The sequence below is a fragment of the Rhinoraja longicauda genome, chromosome 8 (assembly GCF_053455715.1).
Source record: "Rhinoraja longicauda isolate Sanriku21f chromosome 8, sRhiLon1.1, whole genome shotgun sequence".
NCBI lineage: Eukaryota > Metazoa > Chordata > Chondrichthyes > Rajiformes > Arhynchobatidae > Rhinoraja > Rhinoraja longicauda.
In genome coordinates this window covers 43,512,131-43,518,130 of record NC_135960.1, presented here as the reverse complement: position 1 = coordinate 43,518,130, position 6,000 = coordinate 43,512,131, and the positions used below count along the sequence as shown (strand labels likewise).

The 6,000-nt window shown below is 43.5% G+C and overlaps 1 protein-coding gene across 1 annotated transcript in view; it reads left to right on the top strand.

Moving 5' to 3' along the window:
* Positions 1–5,059: 5,059 nt before the first annotated feature.
* trpm2 (transient receptor potential cation channel, subfamily M, member 2) overlaps positions 5,060–6,000 on the top strand; it is a 90,539-nt gene continuing 89,598 nt past the window's right edge. The window contains exon 1 of the mRNA XM_078403777.1: positions 5,060–5,134. The gene's annotated coding sequence lies outside the window, so the exon portion shown is untranslated. The remainder of the gene's footprint in view (positions 5,135–6,000) is intronic.

Below are 6,000 nucleotides of genomic sequence, written 5' to 3'. Positions count from 1 at the left end.
CAAAACTCGGTCAGCGCATTGACCTCTCCGCCCATTTCACAACAGAGAGACAAGAAACTGTTTCTGAAATAAAATAAAAAGATTGCAGGCTATTCAAAAGAAGCTCTCCAGCCGGAATATGCGCTTTGAGTAGCAGCGGCGTTCTCCAAACGGGTTCTCTTTCAGCAGTTTGTGTCGTGGTTTCACAACAGGTTCGCCAACCGCTAGCAAGTCACGCTGTGGCAAGTCGCCTTGTGCAGGTCCGGCCAGAGACTGGATCTCCATCCCGGCTTTCTGAAGCATCTATAAGAATTCGAACATGAGGGTTTTCCACCGATGACGGACTTTTGTGGCCATGAGGCGATCATTGTTCAAGTCAACAAGAAGATTGAAGATCTCAAAGTTTGTGAGAGCAAGTGAGACATTATGGAGCCCATGTGGTAAGAATGTATTTCATCCTCAAAATGTAAACGCATATGTCAATTGCACCTTTCTCGCAAGCATACAGTGCTATCCATCGGAAACATTCTGGGTAAAAAAAAGGCTGAACATAGAGATCTTTAAAAATAAAGTGGAATCATCGAACCGCATGAATTAAGTTATCGATAGTCAGTGGGCATCCGTTGATTGGCTTTATTTCGCCAATAAATAAACAGCGCATTGCCTTACAGTAGTAACTGCAACTGGTGACAAAGTCTGCTTTCTGGGAGCATTGAGCAGGACGTTAATCTCCTCGAACCCAGTCACGCTGTCGCAGTCCAGGTATTGCTTGCAAATGTGCCCCGAGCTGAATCAGCCCTAACCCCTGGGCTATCAGATGCAAGCAGCTCATTCATCTTGGTTTGGCCTTCCTGTTATCGGAAGGATATTCTTAAACCGGAAAGAGTGCAGAAAAGATTTACGAGGGTGTTGCCAGGACTTGAGGGTCTGAGGTTGGGGAGAGGTTGGGCAGAGGTTGGGCAGGCTAACATGGTGTTCCTTGGAGCGTAGGAGAAGGTGATTTTCTTTCAGTTGTATAACATCACGAGAGGAAGAGATAGTGTTGATGCACAGGGTTTTTTTTAACCCAGAGTAGGGGAATCAAGAATTGGAGGATGCAGACGAGAGAAAGATTTAATTGGAATCTGAGGGGCAACTTTTTCCACAAAGAGGGTGGTGGGTAAATGGAATAAGTTGCCAGACGAGGTAGTTGAGGTAGAAACTAAAGCATTTTAAAGGCATTTGGCCAGACACACCGACAGGCAAGTTTTAGAGGGATATGGGCCAAATGCAGGCAAGGTAGGACTCTTGTAAATGGGGCATGTTTCGGCATGGTCAAGCTGGGCCGAAGGGCCTGTTTCCATGCTATATAACTGTGACCTCAATCTGTAACAGCAAACATACGCTCACACGGCCACACGAGAAACTGGTGTATGATTTTCGAGCACTCGCTGCCTAGATGCTCTGCACGGTCATGTGAAATGGCGACGAAACATAAATGTCTTTCTGCAGAATCTCCTTTCCATTGATCGGTGTGAACTTGAATGATGGTTGGAGCTGAATCAGCCTCCACCACCACGTTCTCCAGATATATTTCCTGACCCGCTGAGTTACTCCGGCACTTTGTGTCCTTTCCACTACCATTAATCACTGGCCTCCAGTAACCACAGCGCAGCCTAGCAGGTATCCATGTCCACCCCTACCAAGAGGGGAAACTTCCCTCTGAAAGACCTGACCAGAGACAGCCGCATACTCCCAGAATGTCAGCTGGTCTCCCACAGGCCATCTCCAGCTGGTCTCCCACAGGCCATCTCCAGCTGCGTCCATCCTTCCATGGACTCCGTTAGGTGAGGCCAGTGACTGACTTTAGCCGCTGTGAGAACTGTGCTCTAAGCAGTTATAAGATAAATAATACCCTCTTGGTTGTGGTTTTGAATTCGGCATTAGATGCTCAGTGCAGTGCCAGCCACCAGCTCTCTGGCACTGTAAGTAGTTCTGAAGTACTTTTCACAGCTGTAATAAATCTGGACAAAATCAGCAGTATTCAAAACTGTTAGTGTGATAGGAAGGAAGTGCGGGTCACAGAGTCATAGAGTGATACAGGCCCTTCAGCCCAACTTGCCCACAATGGCCCAGCTACACTAGACTCACCTGCCCACCTTTGATCCCTCCAAACCTGTTCAATCCGTGTATCTGTCTAACAGTTTCTTAAACGTGGGGATAGTCCCTATCTCAACTACCTTGACGGGTGCTCGTTCCATACACCCACCTCCCTTTGTGTGGAAAAAGTTATTCCTCAGATTCCTATTAAATCTTTTCCCCTTCACCTTAAACCTATGTCCTCGGGTCCTTGATTCACCTACTCTGGGCAAGAGACTCTGTGCATCTACCTGATCTATTCCTCTCATGATTTTATACAACTCTATAAGATCACCCCTCATCCTCCTGTGCTCCAAGGAATAGAGTCCCAGCCTACTCAACCTCTCCCTATAGCTCACGCCGTCTCATGCTGGCAACATCCTTGTAAATCTCTGCACCCTTTTCAGCTTAACAACATCTTCCTATAACATGGTGCCAAGAACTGAACACAATACTCTAAATGTGGCCTCACCAACGTCTTATACGACTGCAACATAACCTCCCAACCTCCATACTCAATACTCTGACTGATGAAGGCCAATGTGCCAAAAGCCTTTTTGACCGCCCTATCTACCTGTGACTCCACCTTCAAGGAACCCTCTATTCTACAATTCTCCCCAGAGCCCTACCATTCACTGTGTAGGTCCTGCCCATGTTAGACTTCCCAAAATGTACCACCTCATGTTTTCAAATACACAGGATGTGATGTTAAAATCCAAAGTGCCACCTCTTAACTTGCTCCCAGTGGAGATGGGAGGCTCGAGCACTCACCTACCCTCCTCCGATATTGAAAAAGGCTGGGCAGACACGTAATTGGGTTTCTCAAGTGAGCTCCTACTTTCATCAACATTTCGCTGATTGGGCCCATGACATCTCTATTAGGCTCAGCGGTTTGTTCTGGTGTTCCAGAACCACCCCCCTCCGAATCTGCCTAGCCAGCTTATTTGGGAGATCAGATGGGGTCTTTCCTCTTCAGCCAGAGCCACTGGCTACTCCGCTCTGCCACCCCTGATGTTTCCTTGATGGCCTGGCGTCGGGCTTATCCGCTGATCCCCAGGTCCTTCATCAATCTTACAGTTGATGGTGCCACGAAGCCCTGACATCCAAGTTCTACCGGGCAGATCTTTGCTCTCCAGCGCCTCTGTTCTGCCTCTGCTGCAAGCTCTGTATATCGGTTTCTTTCTTTCGAAGGCTTCCCGCACAGCATCCTCCCAAAGGACTGTGAGCTCCACAAAATACACCATGCGCTGAGAGTTGGACCAGAGGACAAGATCAGGCCTCAAGTTGGTGATGGCTATCTTATGACTGATAACCAATACAAGATTCAAAGAAGTCGAAAACTCAGAGCGAAAATGTACTCACAGTTTCTGCAGTGCTGCATTCGCTTTGCCCAGTAACATATGAAACAAAATAAATAACAAAGTCAATCATATGTTAATTCATACAGGGTCCTGCAAGCATGTTCATTATATACTGGTACAAGTTACAATGCAAAAGAAAATGCTGCAAGTATGTTGAACTAATTTACACAATCACAAGATTATAACAGAAAATTAGAATGTCAAATACTGATTAAAATTATCCAATGTTATGGGAATCAGAAGAGACATGGTTAGTCAGGAGACTCGCGACTAAGTTTTGTACTACACAACTTTACTTACACATGGACAATAGAACTCATTCAGAAGTCTATTGATAGTTATAGAAATCATACATTTCATTTAATTTCCGCCCCCCCAAAACAAAAAACAATAAAAAATGCTTGTTATTCATCGTCACTAACTCGCTCACTCACCGAAGCATAAAGCAATAAAACCAACAAAATCATCGTAGTTTTGTACAAATTAACCATAAATACACCTAGTTAATAGTTTTGAAAGCAGTGTTTTCTTACTTCGAAGAAGCAAAACTGGAAAATATGGATGAAACGCAGGTCTGCATACACACAGTAGCTCAGCCGGCGAGAATGTTTAGCACGAGTGACCTATGACCTGGGCACGTGTGGTCGAAATACCAAACTTGCTTATTTAGAAAAACTTTTTCACACAGAGAGTTGTGAATTTGTGGAATTGTCTACCTCAGAAGGCAGTGGAGGCCAGTTTACTGGATGCATTCAAAAGAGAGTTAGATGGAGCTCTTAGGGCTCGTGGAATCAAGGGGTATGGGGAGAAGGCAGGAACGGGGTACTGATTGTGGATGATCAGCCATGATCACAATGAATGGTGGTGCTGGCTCGAAGAGCCGAATGTCCTACTTCTGCACCTATTGACTATGTATCTATGTATCTATGTAACTCAAGTTAAAGACACAAATGTTAGGAAAGATGGCTGAGTTATTGATGTTAAAAAGTGCTTCTAGAAGGTATTAAGTTCCAGGGTGGGTTCAGCTGATAAAGGAACTTGCCATCATTAGTGGCGGGTGAAAGTTATTGATGAATAATAAAACCATATTAAGGAAACACTTAGCAGATAGCCAAGGTTAGTGGGTTTAGAGTTAGAGTTAGCAAGTGGTGGGTTTAGAGATAGCAAGTAGACTTTGAGGGATTTGAACATTTTAAGTTTCACGGAAACTTAATGTTCAAATTCCTTGCGTGCATGGAAGTTCAGTGAAATAACAGTATACACTGAATCCAAGGAATGAGGCAGGAAATAATTAACATTATATTTGAGATTATAACAAAGCTGAATGAATGTAATAGAAGGCAAGGAGGTGTTGGTTGTTTCAACAATGCCTAATTATACCTTAAGCAACATGTAGTATTTCCTTTTCTCCAACTCTATTCCGAGCTTCACGTAACCAAGCAACCCAGGCCCACTCCAAACTGTGACCATTGCACCAGAAGAATCTCCAGGAGGCATCAGTGAACAACAGTTTTGCATGCATACTTTTCGTCGAGTGATTCAGCAATTCTGGCGGTACCCAGTGTGCAAGACGGATCGATAATGTGCAATTTAATTGGTAAAATGAAGTCAGAGAGTCACAGAAGGCGAAGTCTCAATTAACTGGAAATGACAGCTGGGATTGCTTGGTTTTCTGCGTAAGTTTGACCAGACAACATTGGAAACCGTAGTCAAGCCTGAGGGAAAGACTATTCCGTTGTTGTGCTTTTCATTCATTTTTCTCTTGAATTTTGATTTGTTTCTGCAAGTGCATAGGCTAATCCCATGGGAGGATATCAGGAAAAAATGACAACAAGAAATAATGAATATTATTAAAGAATTAATCATCAGAACCAGTAAATGTGTCAAAAAAAAGAGGACATAGGTTTAAGGTGAGAGAAGGATTTGAGGGAAATGTGTTGTTACAAAGAGAGTAGTTGGCGTTTGCTTGGGAAACTGGTGGAGTTAGTTGCAATCTCTAATATTAAGAGACAATTAGACAGGCATTTAAATAGAGTTAAACAGTGCAAAAGGAATTAGTATAGATAGGCAAAAGGGGTGTCTGAAAGGCCTGTTTACGTGTGGTAGAATTCTATGACTGTCACATGAGAAAGGCACTCAAAATAATTTGATTTAGTTAGATAATGGACAATCTCTCTGTGTATTCTAATTCCTGTTTTCACTTTGAAACAATTTGGTTTTGTCTTGAATGAATAAGTTTATTGGTCAAGTATGTGCATATACAAAGAATGTGCCTTGGTGCTCCGCTCACTAATGACAACACAAACATACAGTTAACAAGATTCAGGATTAAATATCTCCGGTATCCTTCAGCAGAGGAAATAGTTTATCTATGTTCATGTTATGTTACTGGGACTAGAAAGCTTGAATTATAAGGAGAGATTGGATTGCCTGGGGTCATTTCTCCTTGAGCATAGGACATTGAGGAGTGGCTTTATAGAGATATATAAAATCATGCGGGACTTAGAGAGGTAAATGATCACAGTTTTTTTCTCAGGCCAGG